The sequence below is a fragment of the Aphelocoma coerulescens genome (assembly GCF_041296385.1).
Source record: "Aphelocoma coerulescens isolate FSJ_1873_10779 chromosome Z unlocalized genomic scaffold, UR_Acoe_1.0 ChrZ, whole genome shotgun sequence".
NCBI classification, from domain to species: domain Eukaryota; kingdom Metazoa; phylum Chordata; class Aves; order Passeriformes; family Corvidae; genus Aphelocoma; species Aphelocoma coerulescens.
In genome coordinates, this window is record NW_027184085.1 from 27,260,379 (window position 1) to 27,285,558 (window position 25,180).

General features: G+C 40.5%; 1 protein-coding gene across 2 annotated transcripts in view; it reads right to left on the reverse strand.

Annotated features, from left to right (window-relative positions):
- RFX3 (regulatory factor X3) overlaps window positions 1-11,298 on the reverse strand; it is a 110,392-nt gene extending 99,094 nt beyond the window's left edge. Inside the window, exon 1 of one of the 2 annotated variants that reach the window (XM_069000736.1) lies at window positions 11,081-11,298. The gene's annotated coding sequence lies outside the window, so the exon portion shown is untranslated. The remainder of the gene's footprint in view (window positions 1-11,080) is intronic. The other variant, XM_069000735.1, reaches the window with a different exon arrangement.
- Between the last annotated feature and the right edge of the window lie 13,882 nt (window positions 11,299-25,180).

Below are 25,180 nucleotides of genomic sequence, written 5' to 3' on the forward strand. Positions count from 1 at the left end.
AAGAGTGAGGGTAAAAGCAGAAATGATGCAAAGTTGTATAATAAATACAAAAGGGAGGTGGATAGAGATTTCTCTCAATTTCCTGCCTATAACTGTGTTCATACAGCCCAAGAGACACATTTTTAATCTTCCTTACAGCCAAGGGACACTGCTAGCACATGTTCAGCTCCCTGCCCACCATGAACCTCATGGCCTCATCCAGCCTGTAGTCCCAGCCACTCTGTCCCCAGTATGCAGACTAACAGCTACAGGTCTGTGAAGCCTTAGAGAGCTTCATGGGACTGGCATACCTCTCCCTTTTGGCCAGTAGATTATTGTAGAAGTAGGTTAAAAGAGTATTTTTTTCAGTGACCGCTTTGCTCTAGATTTCACTAAGACAACTGTGTTTATAATAGGTAATCTGCATATTTGCTGTAAAAAAAGATAAGCTTTCTAACACCCTGTGAAGGATGAAGATTATTTGAAAAAATATGCTCAATACAGAAATGACATACCAGTCAGTGATATGAAACCCACCAGTTTTACCCTTTGCCCTAAAACAAGTAACTCTATTTGACAAGGTTGAACCACGCAGATTAAAATAAAATGTCCTGCTAGATGACTCCTATTCCTACGAAGTTATCTGCCACATTTCTTTCACTTTTCAAGGGAAAAAAACCCCGAACCATCAACCAAATACAAACCAACCACAAACTGCATGCCTACTGCACTGAGTACCCTAAGCATCTCCTGTTCCTTTGGTTTAATTAATGCTTTAAAGATCTAGAAATAAACAACACACTTTTGAGACAATATTAGTATAGGAGGTAATATAAAGGCTGGTCTTTATTGGAGGCCTCCAAGGGGCAGGTATGGAAAAATGCCCACACTGCATAGGGTGAACACAGTTTTATAAGTTTAGCAAATTAGCAAATAATTGAAAAGAATCCCCAAGTACAAGCGATGAGGTAATTCCCCCTGGTTCTACCCTTTTATTAATTCCCCCCCTGCCCCCACCTTAGATAGGAACTAAACTTTGTTTATGAAAATGTGTCTTGAAGAGCTGGTTTCAACCTTGGTTTCCAAGGAGAACCAAGACAGGATAGGGGCCTTGGACCCCTGGGGCTTGAAGCCTCTAGAATGTGTTTTGTCTTTCTGCCTATCAGGGTAGGGAAAAGTACTGGTGCTACCTAGGAACTATACAACTATACAACAATAGTCTAGAGACCTACGAATACATATATGAAGGAAATACAGAAGCAAAATCATTCTGGCATCATTATGGTAAATTTAACCATTTCTATACTAGCTAGTTAAATGCTGTAACTAGAGTACATAAAAAGCTTTTGAATCAGTATATGGAAGACAGAAGTACTTCATATAGAATGAACATATTTTTAAAAACAAAATCTAAATATTAGCCAAGGAGACTAGATCACTGGGAGGTCAGAAGCATATCTATGAAACAAGTTATACTTGTGACCATGCAGTTTGTTTTATGGAGACGACACAGGTAATTTTATTAGAGGTCTTAGCATATTATGAACCAACATCCCAATTCCCACTATTAATAGCCAATTACATCTTCAAGCCATTTTTAATGGCTACAACCTGTAACTTTCCCCTTCTTATACTACAAACTCTGGGACAAGTACTAAAGCATTTCTGACCAAAACTTACACACAGGTACACTGCTTTATCACAGATGACAAAAACATAACTTCTGTTTTCCTATCTGCAAGATCTGTTTTTCTGACTTGGACATTGTATCTTTTCCCATTTTAGAAAATATGGGAAGAAAATGCTTGTATTTTTTCAAAATATTAATTATTTTCTAGTACAGGAAAAAAATGAACTGCTGGCTCCAGCTTAACCTTTTTTTCAGTAGGCTGCAGATGGTCAGTCTGCTACGTTGAGCTTTCAAGAAATTCAGCTGTGTCTGAAGAGTTACCATCCTTGGATCACAGCATGTAACTGAAAACACAACTATGCTGACACAAGAACTTTTGAGTATCTCAAACTTACAACTGTGCTAAGGGTACAAGCCATTAAAAGCTGCTGAGATTTACAGCACTGAGTTGTTACAACTCTTAGCCAAATAACCTAGTATTTCATCTGAAATCAAACAGTGGGAACCCTTATGTGGCAATATTTCACATGCAAAGTAATCCTAAAACTCCTCTTCATCTCAGTTGCCTGAAATATGTTTGTGACAAACAAACTCATAACCTGTGATTTGAGACCACAGGAAGACTCTATCTTCATCAGGTCATGGAAGTTGGTCACTGCACTGAAATCATGCTCCTATGTCCAGCTCTTCCCTGAATTCGAGTAAAGTCAGTTTCTTCAGAATTCAATAAGGAGAAATAAATACTAATGTAGGACAAGCAGTGAAGATACTGAACACTTCCAAGCCCTATTAAAGACAGGAAATTTGACTCAGTGCTCATATCAAGATCACCGCAGGAAATTTTAGTATCTGAAATTCAAATCTTAGTAGGACCTGCCTCCACAGGAACTATGGATTTAAGACAGTAACATAAAATCTGGATATCCCAGACCACACAAGTTCATAAGGTTATACTGTTTGACCTTCTGAATGACCTGAAACAACAGCAATTAAAAAACCCACCAAACCAAACAGATACAACTGAACCAGCATAAACCTACAACTTTTAAAACACCGGAAGGTCTGTTTCATAAGACAGAATCACTACTTGCATGATAAATTATGCTATTGCTTTGTAGGACCATCTCTAATTCTGAGTTTACTGCAAATAAATCTTTCCTCGGTGTAAAGTAAGTTTGCTAGCACAAAACCTAAATTCTGTGAACTAGCCTAAGGTTTGCAAAACCCTAAGCATTTCTCATCTCCACACCACTACAGACCAAGCTTACTAAAATCTCTACACATTTACTTGCCCACTACTGTTCCATAAAATACCCTCTCAGGACTGTGCTCCTTACACTAGAAAGGAGTTTCAGAGTTGGAGAAAACCAGAGCAACTCAGGACAACCTTCAGTCAGAAAGCACCTGAAAAGAGACAATGCCATGAAGAGCTGTGTTTTCATCTTAATTAATTCACTCTTGCCTCACTTCAAAACCCAGACTTGGAGCTCAAAAGTATTTCCACAAAATAAGGGATTGAAGCCATATTTCTGTCCCTACTTACCTCCACTTTATTTAATAATAATTCTATTAAACTTTAAATCTATGACTTAACACTAAGCATGTTTTACTCTCTAAAACAAGGATGATATAGCTCAAAGAAGAGCTTCCATGCCTTTCAGAAAGTCCAACAAATAATATTCCTAGAAGTTACAGGGAGTTGCTATTACTATTACCCAGAATCAACTCTGAGGAATTAGAAACATACTGGATTCTACATTTTTTCATTTACTAAATCTGACAGGAAAACAATACAATGAAAAAGGAAGAGATATTTATCAAATCCTTTGCGAATTGCAACTCAGTTGAAGTGGTTTAACACAGAGTGGACAAAACAATATAGGAGCAAACTAAATGCTAAACACAAACACAAATGTTGACATGATCTTAGCTACCACAGTATGTCAACTCACCTCATGGCTAACAGTCAATTTGATAAATCAGCTACTATACAGGTAGCTCAACTGCTCCTCACTATCCACGGCTAATGTAACTTTGAAAACAGCTGGACTTCCCTGCAAAAGTAATCTAAAGTTTTCATCAATCATGTATTTTTATAAATTATTGTAATAGTCCATTGAACTATATATATCTAAACAATAACTTTCTATAACTTAACTGTAAAATGCCTATCATATGATCATTGAATTATTCTAGATTTTTCAATCTGAAATTGTGAGAAAACTTAGTTTTTAAATGGTGATTATAGAGCAACTATTTTTCTTAAAAACACTGAAAAGGAAGACTGGGATTTTAATTAAAGAAAGTAGTTCTAAGGCAAGGTTAATTCTTTATTGTATCTTCTAAATTGTCTGAGATACAAAGTAATTAACACTTACTTCCAATAATAAACACAATCTATAAAATCTTAACTAGAAAGACAAATTAACAATCCTTTGTGTATAGCCTCATGTCCTTCCTAATGGAAGAACTACAATGTGCATCTCATCAGCAAAAATGTGAGGTAGGAAATATTCCTCCTTCATTAAATCTGTAACTCTTGTGTCTACTCTCAAGCCACAGAACAATAAAGAGGTAAGTATACAGCAGACATCTTACAGGGAAAACAAAACAGTTAGGATTCTAAATGGAGAATCCTGAATACTTTTTGCAGCAGTTAAATAGAAAATAAGTCTTCAAATTTATGAGACATTTAATGTAATTAATGTAAGCCAGAAATCCTGACATTGGCCACTGCTTCCAATGGCATGAGAACTATAGTTATTTTGTTATTTTTGCCTTCCCCTACCAATAATGAATAGATTTCGTCCTCCTCAGAAAATGCTAGTTATATTTTTACCATTCAACTCTGTTACTTTCACTGTTAATTTCACTCCCGGCCCTTTGCAGTGCAGAATATTACCATGATGCAAGGAAGAAAAAGCTCAGGTGATAAGACTCTAATTTTGTTAAGATGAGGCTACACAGTACAACAGCAACATTTTAAAATGCTTTGTGGATAATCTGCAGTCTGCAGATCACACCAAAGGACAATAGTACAAATTGACAGTCCTGGTCATCTAACCCACTAGAAAGGAAACAGCTCAAAAATTCAATAAACATCCAATATGATTGTCAGATTAAGAGAGATACATAAGCAAGACTGGTCTCCCTTCCTCCCACATTTAGGCATTTTTGAGGAGGGGGAAAGAAAAATCAGACCAAAGGTATTAAAGAATCACCTGAAAATTCAGCAGATGTGAACTAGTTCACTGGAGCCAAAAATGAATTTTTGAATAAATAGCTATCTGTAACCTTAATAACTGCCTTGTAAGTAGTTCTGTCACAGAATGCTATTATACTTCTAAAGTTCTTTGTAAGAAAGTATAGTTAACAGCAAATAAAAAAGTAATCAGACAAAAAACCACAGAACACCTTAACTGAGGTAGAATAATCTGACTCAATGGCACCTGCAAAGTGACATACTTCACCTTTTAACAGACTTGCTTGTTTCTATTTCTACTTTGCAATGTTTCATGATTTAACTATACTGATTTTCAGTTTAGAAAACATCCTGAGGTGTTATGTAAGAGAAAGCATAGTTAGATTAAATATAATGAGAAAGTAAAACAGAAGAGAGAATCCATTTACTTGGTACATAAACAGTAAACATAGCTTTGAGTCATTAGTTGTAGCAGCAGCATCCAAAGCCTGAACAAAATCTAAGTATATGGTTCTTGCCTTAAAGACCTTATAAACTTACTTGAAATCAGTCTTCAATAGGAAGAAAATGAAAGAACTAAATACATTTATTTCACAGTTCTCTACTCAGAGATGGTCTAAGAAGCTGAGATGTACTGAACATACTGAGTCTATGGGTAAATGAAATGACCTTTAAAAAATGTGCTTTCCTCTCTTTGATGATTGAATGAAGTTATAAATGCTACAAGTACACTCAAATTCAGTTATTCATATACAATATTTGGCATTCTGATAGTATTGCTATGAATGTCATGCAAGAATTTAAAGAAGACAGGTTAGAAATAAATTAGATACTCAAACAGGAAGTCTGAATTGCTAGAAATTAACCTAGTCTTACTAAAATTTACATTGTAAAACGTGAAATTTCTTTATCAAATAGAATTTACAATATATTCCATCCACTACCTCTTTATTTTAGGACACTAAAACTGAAGTTCCTAACTAACCAAACAACTTGCAATAGTGGAACAGGTAGAACAATTAAACTGTTTGCAACAGTGTGTAAAACCAAGCAATTTAAGGTGTACTACCCTAGACACAGCCTGCATATTTTCTCATGTTTCCAAAGGGAAATTACACTAAACTAGACTCCATTAACCACCTACACACAGAAAAAAAATATTGCCTTATTAATCTTATGGGGTATGATAAAAAAATAGATATTACTAAACTACAGAAGTTACTACAATTAATTCCTAACCTGACAGGTTCATATAACCATAGAGAATTTTTTAAAATAAAACATTATGGTACTTATAAATATGTAGAGGCTGGGGCTGGTTTGGGTTCTTCTTTTTTCTTTCTTTTTTTTTTTGAGGGGGATATTGAGGAGGGAGCTGGTGGCTTTCTTTCCCAGAACTAATGATTGATGGAGAAAAATATCCTGTCCTTTTTGCAATTCATCAGTACATGGGTATGCTTCAATTTCAGCTTCATCTAGGAAGAGCTTCAGTGAGAAAGGAAAAAAATTCTATATACCGCCGTGCATTTTTTAAGAAGTGTTCACGTATGAGCAAATAAGCTATATAAAATGTGAATAAAGACTTATAAATGAAAAATATAACATGCAATAAGGTCACTCCAAAATGCATGTGTATCTCAGATAAGTTAATGTAGTACTTCAATAAGTATACAGCTTATATAGTTTCAGCTATATGTGATACAGACATAATTCACATATAAATATTTGTTTTCTTTTGATGAACAGAAACTGTATTTTAAGTGTGTGTATCTACACCCACAGACATAATCAGATACAGAACAGCCAATTTCCTCTATGATTTTTAACATAATATTGTCAAAACAGCGAGTTTGTTATATTGCATTGCACAGAAAAAAAAGTGTGAAAATTTCAGTAACATTTATTCAAGTCCCATATGCATTATCAATGCATTTCAATGAACAAACTTTTAGGATTTTCTTTTTTGTATTTCAAATAGCATAGCACCCTCTGGTGCATCTGCTAGAAAGAAAACAACTAACAATAAACACCAGTCATTGCGATAAAAAAGTCAACATAAAAAAAAGAAAAAAGGAATCCTTAGAAACAAAATGGCAAAAAATTATTAGAAGACCAACTTCAATTTCATTCTTTCTTATTAAAATCTTTTAAATTTTAAATAAAAAATTATAAAAGAAAACTGCAGATGTGCTAATACAGCAGGGTGCCAGAAAAAAAAAAGTTAAACATACATAAGTTTGAAACTAATCCTGTGTCCTTAATAGTAATTCATTGTTATTAAAAAATATTCTAAAGTGAAGTAATCTTTAAGTAAAAAAGATAGTGAAACAAAATGTTACACCAAGCAATATATCTGCTCTTGATCTTGCAAGAATAACAATTATTTGGTCTATAGCTATCCACACACTCAAACTGCTGAATTTCACACCAAAATAATCACATCTCCTTTAAAAGTCCAATGAGAAAAGAAATTTTAAAATTATTGCATTATATTAAACACTTCAAACTCTGCAATGACATTTTAACTATTAAAGTATAAACTCATTAAAGCATAATATGACACATCAAGTTATTAAAATACACCTAGTCAGTGGGAAAATAATTTCCTACAAAAGTATATTTTTCTAATCACAGAAGTGGAGATCACCATCTGCTTTAGGAAGCTCTTTTGTAAACCTCTGGAAGTTTCAACACAAGGCACAAGAAATGAAAGTGACACCTGTTTAAATCAGCCATCTGTCCCTAACAAACTAGATTTAGCCAAATCAGTATATATACTGATCCTTAAATTTCCAAAATATGGGTATGCATAGCATCTGTGAGAAAAAAGAAGTATTGTTTTGATTGACAACCAACTGTAGGCGAAACACATAAAAAATAAACTTGCGGCTAATAGAAATAAAACGTCCGAAATATTACTTATTCATTTTAAAAGCCTCATTGATTTTTCAGCCCTAACTCTTAGTTAAAAAAAAAAAAAAAGCATTTGCATTGATAATTTCAAAACATTCTTCTTTTTGTACTATAATACACTCATTTGACAGAGAGTTCAATTTTGAAATGGAACTCCAACCACAAGAACACTTCATTGCCACTGAAAGCTTATTTTTATTCTGTATTTGTAGAGCATTCATGTCTTTTCAACTGACAATGATTTTAAAAAACCATTTTAATAGTCATATGTATTTTTTAAAGCCTGTTCATTTTTTAAGCATTCTGTATGACACATACCTGCAGATGGTAAGCTGTTGAAGACTACAGGTAAAAAATACAACTAATACAGAATATTTTAAGAGGGAAGAAAGCCTTTCAAAGTAAAGCATGAAAATGAGAAACACTAGCTACAACACTAAAAGGAACTACAATGATAAAGTACTATTGCATTTTAGACACTGGCTTATGTTTCAAGTAAGAGAAGAAAACAAAAGCAAGCAGCCTTACCTCTCAAAAGTTTAGTAAATGGAAAGAAAGTGCAACATGTATTTCTGGGGGCAGTTTTTGATTAACAAACTACCCTGTCAGGCAGAAACAAGAAATGGGATAGTGCTAACAAAGCTGAACCCAATTATCAAATTAAGCACCGTGAATTTAAAATCTTTAACAATTTTTAACAGTACGTTTGATGATTATTTCATTTACCTACACTACCTCACTGAAAGGACTTCTCCAAACTAGTACAATGTACGTTAGCTTACTAGTAACAGAACAGAGCACCTAATGCTGTTCTGATTGGATATGTTGAAACAAAATTAGATAGGTAGTCACACTCTTTCATAGTCATGAAAGCCTATGCATTTAAAATAAATAAATACATAAAAATCACAAGCCATGTCATTGTCAAACATGGGCTAGCATCACAAACTCCAACTATTTTGTCAGCTGTGGGCATTAGGGAATGGGAATGCATGATGCAGATCTCATCTGTGGTCACTGCAGTATCTCAGAGAGAATAAAAAGTCAATACTTTTCTCAGTAAAGTCCACAATATTAAAAGCAGTGATTACACCTGCTTTATTAATTTCCAAATTGTAGTCACTGGCTAAGGAAAATGCCGCTTAATAGTACTATAAAGGTCTTGGGTTTTAGACAAAATCATGTATTTAAGAAACACCTGTATACATCACCCCACGGAGTTAGAACAGAAACTTTGTCTCACACACAGCCACATACTTTCCTTTGCTACCCAGGGGCCTGGATACATGTTCTGCAAAGATAGATTTCAACACCCAGGAATGATCCTATCCTGAGCAGTATTCTGTCCTGCTGCTCTAGGACAGATACTCAAGAAAGGTATGGTGCAGAGCTGACATCTTCTCTTTTCAACAACAGCAGATGCCAGAATCATTTCAAAACCAATGAATCACAGAAATTAACAACAAATTCATAAAGACTTCGATGCGCCATATAACTGATACCATACTAGAACTCACACCGAAAATTCTTAATGTATTTAGAACTTACTTACACCAGGACCTATAAAAGTACCAAGCAGTGGTTTCATCTTGGCATAAAAAAATAAAAAGATGATGATGTAGAGACTTATGGTCATTATCCAAAATAATTTATTTTCTAAGTTCTTGTGAACTATGAAGTATTAAAACGCCTTAAAAAAAATAAAATCCAATATGCCTTACCTCAAGGAATATCAGTATCAATAATGCACTAACTAATTAGCAGATTTTGTAGTTAATACCTGCTTTAAAAAATTGCTCCAGTCACATTCATTGGTAGTTCCAATGTGAGACAAATCCCATATCTTACACTGGATATCTAAAGATATAAAAATGGAAAAGGTGTATATACAATTAAATGTAGGCTTCAGATTAAAAACGAGCATTATTTTTTTCCTAATTATTTTACTAAATAAATAAGGAAAAAAATAAGCCACCACTTCAGAAAGAAGAAAGCCTGCCAAAACATCACATGATTTGACAAGTCAAAGGGGGGAGTGCAACTGGATATGGAGATGTTAAGATGTTAAATGTTTCATTGCCATAAAAGATGCCAAAAATTCACTTCATCCAAAGAATTCAAAAAGTATATCAAATATGATTTGACATCAGTGACAACACAAATCTTTAGATCTTAATAAGCAATACCGAAAAGGATGAAGAAAGCAAGCATTTTGGATTAAAAATAAGAAGCAAACAATACTCATTAATAACATGAGTCCTATTACATCTCTTCCTCCCCAGAGGTAAATAGCTGCCCCTTTCCTCTTTCACAAAAGTACTCTTGAAAAGCAGCACCAATAACAAAATGACACAGACTTCTTTTTAATACTATTTTTTTTCTTCTTTCTTTGCTGCTCACACTGAAACCCACAGTCTGTGTCATGAATTTCCTTCATCGTGGAGAGTTTAAGGAAACAAATGGATTCTCTCCACATGAACGTAACTCACTGTGCAATAAACTAGACCTACACATGCACTGGTCCATGCTACACTGTCAGTATGAAAGCATCATTTAAAAACAATTCCCTGCAGAAGTAGTGCAGTAAGAAAAAAACCCTAACCTGCTACTCTGTGTGTGCATTGGTAGGGCTATTGAATAAACAAAACACCACTTCACAATACAAAGAAAATATAGCTTGCACAAAAGTAAACCGCAATTATGAATAAAAGAAAAATATTACACAGAGAAAGCACCAAAAAAAAAAAAAAAAAGGGTTTATATGATCAATAGCGCGAGAGTATCATTAAAAGATACAGCAAGTTCACGAAAACCTGCAACACATAGTAGTCACGTCAAATCAGAACAAGGCCACTGCAAATGAAAGGGGGAAATCAACCCCTACTCTTGCTGTCCTACAGGATCCGTCCCCGGGTGCATCTTTCCTCCCAAACCTACGGCTTTTTTCAGGTTTAAAGCCAGTAACCTTTGACTGCGGCCGCAGGCGCGTCCCCCGATTTCTCCATCTCCCGACCCGTACAAACGAGACCCAACTCAGACGCACACCCACCGCATCCCAGCGATTGTCCTGGAGGTCCCGCAGCGTGCCTGCGTCCCCGGCATCGCCCAGCCTCTCCTCCTCCTCAGCCCGCACGACGGCCGGCCCTGCTCCCCGCCCGACATCCCCGTGTATCCCCGCCGCCCCTCTCCCCCCGACCGCACGGTGCTCCCGGGAGGGCCGGGGGGGGTCGGCGGGGAGCCCCGAGTCCCCTCGCCGGCCCGCGAGCACCGGCGCAGCCCGAGGGCGCAGCCCGGGCCCGGATGCCGCACGGAGAAGGAGGAGGGAGGGCCGGGGTGCGCCCGCCGAGCGCATTCACCTGTGCCGGGGCGGGCTGCGGCGGCGCTCCCGCTGTCGCTGCTGCTGCTGGCGGCGGCTGCGGTTGTTGTTGTTGTTGTTGTGGTGGGTGACGGTGAGGCAGGGGGTGCGGAGCAGCGGCAGGAGGAGGAGGAGCAGGAGCGGGAGCGGAGCGGCTGTTGTTGATGGGTAACAGTCGCCAGGACTACGGTGACTATGGCGCTCGACTCACAAGGCAACGGTTGCTATAACTCACAAAAGGAGAGCGGGAGCGGGAGGGAGGGACCGACGGGCGGACGGAGGGAGGCGGGGGCGGCGGCGCGGCCGAGCGCCCCGGAAGGGGCGGGGCCTGCGGTAACGGCTGGCGCGCGGCGGCTCCCGCGGCCCCGCGGCCCGGAGCGCGCGCCCGCCCGGTTCTCCGCCCGCGCGGGGGGGCGCACACGGGGGCCCGGCGCGGGACGGGGCGCGCGGCGGCTGCGCCGGGCCCGCGCGGGGGGCGTGGCCGCCCGGGGGCCGCCTGACGCCACTTCCGGCGGGAGGCCGGGCGGGAGGGGCTCGGCGATCGTCGTCCCTCCCGCCACAAGATGGCGGCGGCCGGGCCGCTCCCCCACCGCCCGCGGCCCGCACTGCCATTTTCCGAGGCGGGGAGGAAGAGGAGGAGGAGGATTGGGTCGCCGGCGACAGGCGGCCATGGAAGGGGGAGCGCGGCCGCCACCGTGCCTCTCGTCTTTCCCGTCCCGCCGGCTCCCCCGTGGCCTCGCGGCAGCCCTGCCGACCCTGGACTTCTGCGGAGGGCCGAGCCAAGGCCCTGGAGTGCCCGGTGACTGCTGTCAGCACACGTGGCTTTCCACCCCGAGTGCGGGTGTTGGCCCGTTGTCCCAGCTGGCACGCCGAGTCGCAGAGTCAATTGGGCTGGAAAAGACCGCTGAGATCGTCGATTCTAATCTTTGACCGAACACCACTATGTCATCTAGACACGGCACTGAATGCCACGTCCAGTCTTTCCTTAAACACCTCCAGGGAGGTTACCACTGCGTGTGATAACCAGATGCGCTCCTGACAGGCCTGTCTTCTCCTTCAGGTGTATACAAAGTCACAGGGTTGGAAGGGATGAAGGCAGGGTCACCCAGAGCAGGTTACAGAGGAACATGTCCAGGTGGGTTTTGAATGTCTTGAGAGAGGAGAACTCCACGACCTCGGTGGGCAGCATGTCCCAGTGCTCTGCCACCCTCAAGGTAAAGAAGTTCGTCATGTGGGTAGATGACCTTGAGGTTATGTACAGTGCCCCCGCATCTACTGGCTGGTAGTATGTCTCCCTGTAGTCTCCGCGCCGCCCTTTACTACCCAGAAAAGTATCTCTGAAGCTTTATACACAGTTGCAGCAGTCTGTCTGCCTAGTAATGCTTGACTATAATCCATGTAAACCATGGAGTTCCCTCTTGACCTGTGTAGTGGTCTGTGTTGTCACATGTTCTACCAACACATGGTTTACCAGTCACATCTTTCTCCTACCTCCTGCTGAAAGCACCTGACATTTGTGTGGAATGCCCTACAATCAACTCCAGTCCACCAGTCCCTACAGAAACAAATTGAAATTGCTCTTACTTTAGTAGATTTACTCTCATTTTAAGGCTCTGTGTAATCATCATAAGCTGTAACAACTATTTACTAAAAAATACTGGGAAATAAGGTTAAGTACATACAAGATCTTGACTGACAGAGATTTAAAGTCTATAACAGAAAGATTTTGAATTAATAAAACTAATTAAAGCATGTCTATAGCTGAGGCTATGTCTTGCTACTTCTGCTGTGGAACCTAATTTTCATGAGATGCTAAACTAGTAACTTCAGCTGAGATCTTCAATCTCATAGGATGTCTGGGTGTTTTAAGAGCTCATGCTCACTTGCATGACTAGCCTTTTTAAAAACATGAAAATGAGACACAGCTGTAAGCAATCTAATTTAATAAAAATATATAGCAATGCATTCAATTAATTAAAGGTAAAGTGTATTTTGATAAGCATCTTTCATTCTGTCTATTTAGCAAATATAGGTAGTTTAATTTAGCTGGTACATGGGAAGGTTTTAGGATTTGGGTTTCATGCAATTTAAAATTTTGTATGAACAGGGTGAAAGCCAAATAGAGGTGTCAGATACTGAGTAGTTTTACCAGAAAAATATTACCAGAGTGATGTGACCTAATTCCATGGTAAAGCTTTAGCAACATTCATGTCATCTATGTTGCTAAAGAAAGCGTTGACCTTAAGTATTTTAACTGTGGATATTGTCTTTTCTGTTGTGTCAATTGTCACTTGTACTGTTATGTGCTTGGCAACCTTAGTAGGGTGAGCTGTGGTAAATGCAGTAAAGCTGGAGGATAAAAGCACTGGGCTGTCGTTTTTCTTCCTGAAATCACGGAACTTTATGCATCTATCTGTGTGGAAAGAACAAGTCAAGGCCTTGGCAAAAATTTAAAATATACGTATAAATATCACTATATATTTTCCTTGAGCCAGTATATTTGCAAATATTTTAATCTATAGCAGCATTTCAGTCTATAAGAACATGATAAATTTCTGTCTCAAAGGGAAATAGCTACTTTTGTTACAGGAAAATTATTTAATCATTTCAATATTTTCATGCTTCTATCTATAAAGTTAATTTGTACCCACTTGGATCAGTCAGGACCTAATGGAATCTGTTTCAAATAATTTCAAATAAATTTCTGCAAATATTTATCTCAACATTTTATCGATTAGATCTTTATCAAAGAATGCATGTCTCATCTTAATTTTTGATGAAGTCCGTTTTTTTAACTTATTCAACAGTTAGTCACTTCAAGATAATCACTAAAACATTCAGTCCATTAATAGAATTTTTGTAACTAATGACAGTATTAAACAACCTGCCAAATTTAAATATGAAAGCAGTGTTGATTAAAAGTGGCTGTGTTGCTAAAAGGCTAAAGGCCTCGTGTTTTTTATTTAGATGCAGAATATGCTGCATATCTCAAAGTAATTTTATACCTTACTATGTGGATAAGGAATAATCAGAATATAATCAAAGTTTTTCACCAGTGAACTAAAAGGTGGTTGGACAGAAGTTGCTCATGTACCTTGAAAATTACCACTTTTTGTTGCCAGATTCAAAATTTAAACACTTCTGAAAAAAGAACTGGTGTCATATGCAGGAATTTCTACTATAATTTTGTATGTTGAGAATGGTAATGGAAAAAAGACTATTCCAATGAATTACTTTTTTTTTTTTAATACTAGATTTATAATGCTTTAAGTTTTTTATTTTCAACAGAGCTACATTGACATCCCTCAGAACTTTTCCAAAATCCAGAATCTTATGGTTTGAATATTTCTTATAAAGTCCTAATTAGCCTGTCTAGTAATTTCATACATTGCCCATTTTTTCTTTAAGTCCATTTCATAAGTTTTTTGCATTTCCAAATGGTTTTCAGATACATTCTGCCATTTGTAGCATATCTGAAGGGTACCATAAGGCATTCCTGACAGCCATGTTGTGCAGAACACAATAGCTATGTATCTTATGAAACAGTACGAAGACAATCCAACATACTAAAGTAACGTGTGTGAGAGTAATCAAACTGATTCAGACTGTGGGTACCTCTAATCCAGTATACTTACTGGTCCAGACAGTATAAGTTAATGCCTAGACAAGTGCAATAAGAAGCATAAATGCATTCTACTTGTTTAACTTTGCCACCTTTTGGCCATTTTCAGCTGAGTGATTTTCTGAATCCTGCATGATTAATTTTTTTTATATACATCAGAGGATCTTTTCCAAGAACTTCTGTAGTCACCCCTTAAACTCATGTATAAGCTTTGCATTTGCAAAATCTTTTGTCAAGAAATTCCAACTGTGTGGCAGCTGTTATATGATGAAACAAGCCCTTTTGCTTTCTCAGAAGTCTAGTCCCATTGATTTCTATGGTTTTAATTGTCAAAAATGCTCATGATGTGGGGGAAAAAGGCGAAGGAGGTATGTATAGATGCTGATGTTAAAGGATAGGCAATTTAGGCAGATCTAGAGACTGCAATGTCCAATTGCTTGCCAGGCATGGTTCTTTTGGATACTGTAGTAAATATACAGAAGACTAAACAATACTACTTAACTAAGTTAGTTGGTTAGTTATTACTTACCTTTTGGGTAAATAGTAGGACAAATAACAATGTTACTCTTCCGTTATGTTATAGCCGTAACAAGTCATTCACTTGTCTCTTGAGTATTTCTACTTAGCTCCCTTATGAAGTGAATGTCTCCTCTTACTTGGTGATCTGCATACCTGTACTCCAGCTGTATGTGGTACATGTTCTCCAAATGCCTACTGGTATTCTGGGGTTTGTATAGGGTTAGGTGAAGTTGTCTTGGTCCATCGATTCAGTCCCTTGGAGTTTGCATGAACTGTATATGGGGTTTTTTATGTTGATTTCTCTTCAGTTAGCATCCTGGAATGTCATAGAATCACAGTCCTAAAATAGTTTGGGTTGGAAGGGACCTTTAAAGGTCATCCAGTGCAACCCCCCTGCAGTGAGCCGGGACATCTCCAGTTATATTGGGTTGCTCAGATCCCTGTCCAGTCTGACCTTGAATGGTTCCAGGGGCATCCACCACCTCTCTGGGAAACCTGTGTCAGTGTTTTAACACCCTCACTGTAAAATATTTCTTCCAAATACCTAGTCTGAATCTACCCTTTTTAAGCTTAAAACCATTACCCCGTCCTATTGCTACAGGCCCTACTAAAAGGTCTGTGTTAATCTTTCTTTTAAGTCCCCTTTACAAGTACTGAAAGTGCACAATAAGATTTCCCGAGAGCCTTTTCTTCTCCAGTATGTTCAACCCTAAATCTCTCAGCCTCTCCTTATGGCAGAGGTGCTCCAGCCCTAAGCCTTGTGGCCCTCCTATGGACCTGCTCCAACAGGTCCATGTCTTTCCTGTACCAAGGGTTTCAGAGCTGGATGCAGTACTTCACATGGAGTCTCACTAGAGCAGAGTAAAGGGGACAGCTACCTCCCTTGTTATTCATTCAGGTACACCAGCGTTTGTCTATCAATCTGTAGCACATAGTTGAGGAACTGAGACTCCTTTTCCTCTGCTGAGTCAACTACCTGTGCAGTCTGCATATTTGACCTTGGGGATTGGAGCAGATGGCCTCACTGCTTTGCTGGGCAGGAGGCTCAGTTATGCGCACACTCCAGGGTTGCCTAGGCCCTCTGTTATACTGCTATGCTGCTCTGCAAGTCCTGGGTTCTGATGAGGATAAGTTGGTATCTTTTCCACATAGAGAATACTTAATTTTCTTAAATTATATTTTATCCTCACTGCTGGTCCTCTCATCAGTGGCTGATGAGACATCACTGGTAGACCACCAGTTTGGTGTCTTCCTTGCAGTATGAGCTCTCTGTCCACTTTTACAAGAAGTGCACTTTCCTGGATTCCCTGTAGGTTCCCATGTGGTACCCTGTTGATAATTCCGAGACACAAGTCACGGGTGTCGCTGTTGTCCCCAGGGATGGCGAGAATCACCACACAGAATTCAAGTCCAGGATAGAATGGAATTATTTAATTAATTACCACCTCGTTTATGTAACTTGATTCGCAATAGAGAAATGACATTATTGGCTGCTTGACCATACACCTCCCAGAGTGGATTGGCTGAATGCTACGATGCCTATTTCAAAATATTTTCTTCAGTGAACCGAAACAAGACCGTGCAGGTACAAGATAGAGAGTTAGTTTACCAAACCATCTTTCACTGTTTCTCAGCTAAAGCATGAGAAAGGAAAACTTCACAAAATGCTTCAGCAGCTGGAAAATTCCTCTGCTCCTGCTTTTTAGCATCCACACATGGACAATACCATCATTTGCAGGAATGAAGAAGGGGCAAGATTGCAAGAACTGATCATAAAAGCTGATCATAAAGAGCATATGTAAAACTGGTGACACCTGGCCTTTTATGTGCATGAAAAGCACTGCAGGGTGTGCTGTACGTACTGAGAGCTTTCTCCTCCTACCTCGGTGCTTGCTATACACTGGTGGACTTAAGTGGGTGCAGCCTGATCACTGAGTTGACGCTCTTGCGTCTGCATTAGCTAATGAAACATGTTATATGCTCTCATGGAATGCACCTTCCATTGGTTACATTGGAAAGTGTTTTGAAAAGCTGTATGTAGTTTGTATGTACCAAGATGGCATCACGAAGGGAATCAAAGTACAATAACTGAGAACAATGGTTTTGCCTTGACAGTTTATGAGCTTTGGTATGAACTTTGGTAGTAGCACATCCATGGATGATTCAGAAGCTTGACATGTTAATCAGTATTTTCAGTATAATTAGGAATTATAAAAAGGGAGGGTGTATGACCTTTTTATGAAGAAGGAGTAGGTAACTCAGGAAGAGTACAAGAATGTCATTAGCACATGTAGAGAGAAAATTAGAAAGGCAAAAGTTCATCTAGAACTCAATCTGGCCACTGCTGTGAAGGATAATAAAAAACTTTGTAAATACATCAACAAATAGAAGACCAAGGAAAATCTCCATCCTTTATTGGGCATGGAGCAGAACATTGTCACCAAGGATGAGGAAAAGACTGAGATCCTAATGTCTTCTTTGCCTCAGTCTTTAACAGTAAGACTGTTATCTTCAGGGCAACCAGCCCCCTGAGCTGGGGTACAGGGAGCAGAATAGATCTCCTGCAATACACAGTGAAGTACTAAGCCATTGAGACACTCAGAAGCATGTGAGATTGGATGGGATTCATTCAAGGGTACTGAGGGAGCTGTTGGAAGAATTCACCAAGAAAAGCTCCACCATTAGTCCTGGCTAACTGGGAGGGTTCCAGACCTGGAGGCTGGCCAATTGATGCTCATCCATAAAAAGGGGTCGGAAGGAGGATCTGGGGAACTACAGGCTGGTCAGTCTGACCTCAGTGCTGGGGAGGGTCATGGAACAGATTATCTTGATTGTGATCACTCAGCATGTACAGGACAACCAGGGGATCAGGCCCAGTCAGCAGGGATTTAGGAAAGGTAGGTCCTACTTGGTCAACTCGATCTCCTTCTTCAAGGTGACTTGCCTAATGGATGAGGGAAGAGCTGTGGATATTGTCTACCTGAACTTCAGCAAAGCCTTTGATATTGTCTCCCATGGCATTTTTCTGGAAAAGCCAGCAGCCCATGTCTTGGACTGGTACACTGTTCACTGGGTTAAGATCTGGCTGTATGGCCAGGCCCAGATAGTGGTGGTGGATGGAGTTACATTCAGCTGGTGGCCGGTCACCAGCAGTGTTCCCCAGGGCTCAGTAGGGTGCCAGTTCTGTTTAGTATCTTCATCAATGACCTGTACGAGGGTGGCAAGCGTACCCTTGCTAAGTTTTTGAACAACACAAAGTTGGGTGGGAGTGTTGATCTGCTGGAGAGTAGGAAGGTTTTTCATAGGGATCTGGACAGGCTGGATCAATGGGCCAAGGTTTCCAGGTCCTGCCCTGAGGTCACAACAACCCCAGGCAGCGCCACAGGCTGGGGTAGAGTGGCTGCAAAGCTGCCCACAGGAAAAGGACCTGGGGGTGCTGGTGACAGCAGCTGAACATGAGCCAGGGTGTGCCCAGGTGGCCAAGAAGGCCAATGGCATCCTGGCCTGTAGCAGCAGTAGTGTGGCCAGCAGGACCAGGGCAGGGATTGTCCCCCTGTACTCAGCCAGTTCTGGGCCCATCACTACAAGAAGGACATGGAGGTGCTGGAGGGTGTCCAGAGAAGGGCAATGGAGCTGGTGAAGGGTCTGGAACACCAGTCCTATGAGGAGCAGCTGATGGAGTTGAGGTTGTTTAAGCTGGAGAGAAAGAGGCTCAGGGGAACCTTACCACTCTCTACAGCTGCTTGAAAGGAAGGTGTAGCCAGGTGGGGGTTGGCCTCTTCTCCCAGACAACAAGTGACAGGACAAGAGGAAATGGCCTCATGCTGTGCCAGGGGAGGTTCAGGTTGGACATCAGGAGGACTTTCTTCTCTGAAGGGGTTGTTAAGCATTGGAAAGGGGCTGTCCAGGGAGGTGGTAGAATGACCATTTCTGGAGGGTTTCAAGAAATTACTGGATGTGGCACTAAGTGCTATGGTTGAGTTGACAGGTAGCGATGGGTCAAAGGTTGGACCTTATGATCCTAGAAATCTTTTCTAACCTAATGGTTCTGTGCTCATTTGATTTAAAGTTGCCTAGAGTTTGGCTACACTGTGTTTTTAATAATCAAGAATCATACACAGAAGTGTCAGTAATTATTTTTAAAAATATATTGAGATATGTTCCTAGAGCACCTTTACCTGTATAATGAGTAAAAATAAGACATTTGTTGTTCTTCAGTATCTGATACTACAAGTAAAATACATTTACTAGGCATATATTATGCCATATTGTATCTGAAATAGAGAAATACAGATTTGTTTGGTTGCCATGCAAAATCTGAGATTATAGAAGCCACTGAGAATCCATATTTCTTTTCAGAAAATTACAAAAATTTTCAGCCCTAATCCTGAAAGAAATTCCTTTGATTATAGAATTCAGGGGTCTTAGTTCTTTAACCAGAGTTGGGATAGTCATTTAAACAATTGCTACGGAAGTAATTTTGCTCCATCTTTTCAATGTCAGGGACTGGTGCCAAATCGATGACTTTTGTAGGCATGGCAGTATCAGACATTTCTGAGTCTAAGCAGTTTGTACAGGCAACAGAGAAGTGAAGTGTTCAGCTGTCTGGCTGGCCACAGATGAGGCTTCAAAATTTCTTCTATACACTCAAAGACAATGGCAGAAAAGTCTTTGGATGGATGGATGGATGGATGGATGGATGGATGGATGGATGGATGGATGGATCCTCAAGATCCTCTTGAGCTGTTCTGATTAAATCAATCCACTTTGGACAGTGACAAAGGATAAAGTAATTAATTGTCACTTTCCATACTTTGGTGTCTGGCAGAGTTAGTACAAGTCCTTGCCTTCATCACATAACTGCTGTAAAGATCAAGTGAGCATTGTCCTTTCCAGAAAAACAACTTTCAGATACCTGAAGTACTAAATGAATGCAACACACAGTACTGCTTGTGGGAACTCTACTGCCTATTCCATGAGTAGGTGATACTGCAGATGAAATTTAAGAATTCAGTAGAGACCTTCTCTAATACAAATACCCACCTGGAAGAACATATGCCTAGTAGATCTTAATTTAAATTCAGCATCCAATTAAAAACCAAATCTTCCACTTATTTACATAGATTTGGCTTCTTTGCTGAAGTCAAACTGGGATACTTCATCACTGGCTGGGCTAGAGTAGACCCATCTAGGGTCTTGTAGTAGGCTTGGCATTTGTAAGCAACAGCCTTTGTTTGTGATACAAGGCTTTGTATGTTGAGTCAGTGAGCCAAACACATACAATGTTATGAAAAACAAATTAGCAGTGGGGGTTGTGGAATGCAGTCAAGGGCACTGTAGCCTTCTTTTGGTATAAATATGTACAGTTCTGCACTACACTTTTTTACCCATTGCAGTGAGCCTAGAGAAAACATTTATTCAAGCCTCTTATGTACATTTTCATTTCTTTCCTAATTTGTACAATCAAATCTGTCAGATTCAAAACCTGTTACATACTAAAGCTTAAAATCTGTTGCTATTTTGGGATTTACTTTTTTTCTTTTTGGTAGCATCTAAAATTAAAATCATGTAAAAAGACTCAAAATGTGTACATCCCATTCCACATAGGCAAGAGTCCCATTTACGTGACTGTGGCTCTGTGGGGTTCTCCAGCTCATTTTCACAGTCTGTGATACCTCTCCTGGAGGCTGATCCTATAATGAAACAATGCTGTCTGTGGGCATGGGTGGTGGCTGCAGGGCTGTGAAATGGAGGCAGACATGTCTGTCCCAGCGACGGTGGTCAAGCAAGTGCCCAAAAGGCCTGCCCCAGGAGGCTGATGGGGGGAGCTGGGCTGCGCAACAAGCCTCCTGCTTGTTTAAAGCAGCAGGAGACATGAAGAGCAGAGGTACTATTTGCGAGAGCTTGATAATCGGGGCAGGTGCAACTGCTGCCAGAAGCCTGCTTCATAACCATGGTGCATCACTCAAGGGGTGAAACAAGCTCCAGTTCTTTGAAAACCATGGGTGTGAAATCCTTCCTTGCTAAGAGCATCACATGAGCTTCCTCAGCAAGCTACATCGGGCTGCGCAGGACCATCTTATGGGTAACTGTGAGCCAAGGTAAACAGGGGCATCCTGTGAGTGCAGAGCTTCCTCACCAGGCTGCTGGTCACAGGATTGCCAGGCAGGAGCATGGCATGGCAGCACAACAGGTAAGTCAACACAGGATACCATGTCCCCTGCAACAGCAACTAGGAAAGGCAAAGGCCAAGACTCAAGGCAAAACGTGAATGGTCAAAAACAGTGGCACAGGCTGCCATTAAAAGACAGGGGCAGAAACAAATTTTGGTTTTCATCCCTGTTCAGGCTAAACCCTCTTTTTTTTTTCTTCAGGTGCTGTCGAGTTTTCTTAAGGCATGTGATATACAGAATGAAAGACTACAGATCTACTCCACATGCCCTTGTACTTTTTTTATACAGATTCAGATCCTGTTCTTTCTTGTTGAGAGAATATTGACAGTAGCACAGTGTGTCCAGTCTTTATTCCTGTGACGGTACTATGTTACCACTGGGTCTAACTGTGGTTCTAGCTCCAGAATTGTAGAAACATCAAAGCTAGTTGGCACCTCTGGAGCATACACAGTCCCACTGCTGCCCCGAACAGGTCAGCCACAGCAGGTTGCTTAAGGCCATGTGTTCGATTAAGTTCGAGTATTTCTAGGGATGGAGACTGCACAGCTTCTCTGAGCAGCCTGTTCACAACCACCTTCATTCAGCCTTCATTCAGTCACTCTCATGGTAAAAAACTTTCTTCTTATTTTTAAATGGAATTTTGTGTATTTTGATTTTTGCTGTTTCTTCTGTCACGGAGAGAAGCCTGGCTCTGTCTTTACTCTGCTCACTGGATATTTATATACAGTAATAAGATCTCCCTGAGATTTCTCCAGACTAAAGATGCACAGCTCTCTCAGCCTTTCCTTCAGTGAGAGATGCTTCAACCTCTTTATCATTGTGACCCCTTGCTGGACTCACTCCAGTATGTTCATGTCTCACTTGTGCTGGAGAACTAAGGACTGCGCACAGCACTCCAGATGTCTCTCATCAGGGCTGAGCAGAGAGTGAGGATGAAATCTCCCTGGCTGCTGGCACCATTCTTCCTAATGCAGACAAGGAGGCTGTTGACCTCTGCTGTAAATGCATGTTGCTGGCTCATGGTCTACTTGCCCTCCAGGACCTCCAGATGTTTTTTGGTCAAAGCTGCTGGTCAGTCCTCAGCCTGTGGTGGTGTGGAGGGTTATTTTCCTCCAAGTGGAGGACTTGGCATTTTCCCCTGATGTTTCTGTTCACCGATTTCTCCAGCCTGTTCAGATCTATCTGAATAGCAACACTCATCTCAGTTTTGTATCGTATGCAAATTTTATAAGGTTGCACTCTTGTCCCACCACTCCTAGGCCCTTAATGAAATTGTTAAACAATAGTTGGCTCAGTCTCAATCCCTGTAGCATACCAGTAGTGACCATCCCACACCAGCTGGTGTTTGTGCAAGTCACTATAACCCTTTGAGTCTGGGATTGAGGTGAGGATGGTAAGTCTGTAGGTTTCTGAATCCTCCTTTGTGCCCTTCTTGAAGATGGGGATAGCATTTGCTTTTTTCCAGTCTTCGGGAATGTCATCCAGTTGTAGTGACCTTTTGTACTAGCTTGAAAACAAACCAGTGGGAGGCACCAAGTCAGAATAACAATTTAATGGAGAAATTAAAGAAAAGGAAAAAAAATAAAAGAAAACACTGGTTCAAACTGACAGAGTCAGGATACAACCTGATGCCCTGTTAGTCAGGGTGTTGGTAACAGTCCGATAAGATGGTTGCTGCAGTCCTCCTGAAGTGCTGGATGTGGTTCTGTTGAAGCAGTGATCCTGTAGGAGGGTCTGCTCTTCCTCAGAAGGCCCAGTGGTGGCTATGTAGCTCCTGTCCTGTGGAAATCCAGGGGAAAGGTTGTCTCTGGTGTTCAGAATCTCAGATATATGCTTGGTTCCTCCTTCTGGGTGGAGCATCTCACAATGGGATGATGAGTGATGAGGGCCCATGAGTGTTGATGGGCCCATTAAGCAGAAGATGGTCCGGAGGGAGTTATCTCTGAGTCATGCAGCAGGGCATTGATGGGCCATTAGCAGAAAGATAGTCTGGGGGGAGGAGGCAAGGAAACACTGCCCCAGCTGGTTTCAACAGCTCATGAGGATGGTAATAGAATACACTGCAACCCAGGACACCTTTCAAAGATGCTTGAAAGTGGCCATACAATGACAAGGACCAGTTCTCTCAGCACTTATATGTGCAACCTGTCAGGTCCTGTGGATGCATGAATATCCAGTCTATTTAAATGTTCTCTAATCTGCTCTTCCTCCACCAAGGATAAGTATTCCTTGCCCTGGCCTTGCTCCCTGGTCTTAGTGAACTGGGACTGCTTTATCTCTAAAGACTGAGGTGACAAAGGTATTGACTACTTTGGCCTTTCCCATGTCCCTTACTTCTAGATCCCTGACCACTCAGCAGTGAGCCCACATTTTCCCTTCTCTTCCTTTCCCCAACAATATACCTGTAGAAAGCTTTCTTTTTCTCCCCACATCCCTCATCAGAGTCAACTTTCCTAACCCTTCATAAACCTCTCCCAACATTAGGATTTGCTTAGTAATGCTTAGCCATCAGGACCCAGCCATCTCATCACCCATCCCAAGGCAGAGAACCGTCCGAAGGCAGAGACCCATGCATCCTGACTGCTCTCTCACATAAAAGATTATGTCCCCTCCTCACCTTCCCAGCCTGTTCTTCCTGCAGACCCTGCATCTGCCCATTGCAGTTCTCCAGTTCTGTGACCTGTCCCAACATGCTCTCTGATCACCAAATTTTGTTTCAGGCCTTATAGTTATTGCATATTTGTGCTTTTAAGCACCAAGTAACTGTCACTCTCGTGATGACTAATGTATTTTCATAATTTTCGTGAATCACAGAAATCCTATTGCACTTGAGTAGTTGGACCATATTTCGCAAGAATCTAAATACAATATATGCGATAAAAGTGCACTCTTACTTTACATCACTCTTAAGAAAAGTCAAGAGTATATTTTCTGAATTTAGACATCCCTGATACAGAATTTCATGTAAGGTTTTAGATGAAATGCATTTTAAAATGACCGTGATTAAGTGGATGTATCACAAATTAGGAGTTATTTCAAGTAACTGTAGCATGTTTTATCTTTTATTTTTGGCAAGGTGTAGGGGGAACAGTAAGATCTAGATTGTGCAAGTTGCTTACTGCCAAATTCAGTATCTATTCAAATACAATGTTATCATCCAAAGGAGTACAAAGACAGTTTTTGAAGACAGGAGAACAGAAACATGAAGAAGTGTGAAGATTTTTCCATGATCACACACTGAAGCAACAGAAAATCAAAAAATTTGGATCCTCATATTCTGCATCTTGGTAAGAATATTTTACTTCACCAGTACCTATACAATTATTACACAAGTTCATAAGGCACAACTTAAACCCAGGAATTTCATGACACTGTTATTATCTCTATGTCCATTCAGAGAGTACAATCTGTAAGTTGTGTTTGTTGGCTGCAGAGACACAAGAAGCAATTTTAGTATGCAGTCCAAATAGTATACATTCACAGTCTTGCTATGGACCAAGTGGAAGGAATTTGACTAAAATGAGTGCTGTTCTTTGTCCAGGCAATGGAAAGGGAGCTGTGGTGGAAAGGTAGGTATTTTTCAGTTCAATACCCACAAACATATTTGTTGCAAAAGTGAGTTTACAGTATCTACCAAAAGCAGAAGCTAGGGTCCTGGCTGACCATGAAGCTCACAGGAAGATTTAGTTGCCGTAGGAGTGATTCACTGTCCCTTATGAAGCCCAAAACCATCTAGCTTTCAGACTACCCACTGTTGACAGTGTTGTGCTCTTAAGCCTTTCATTCT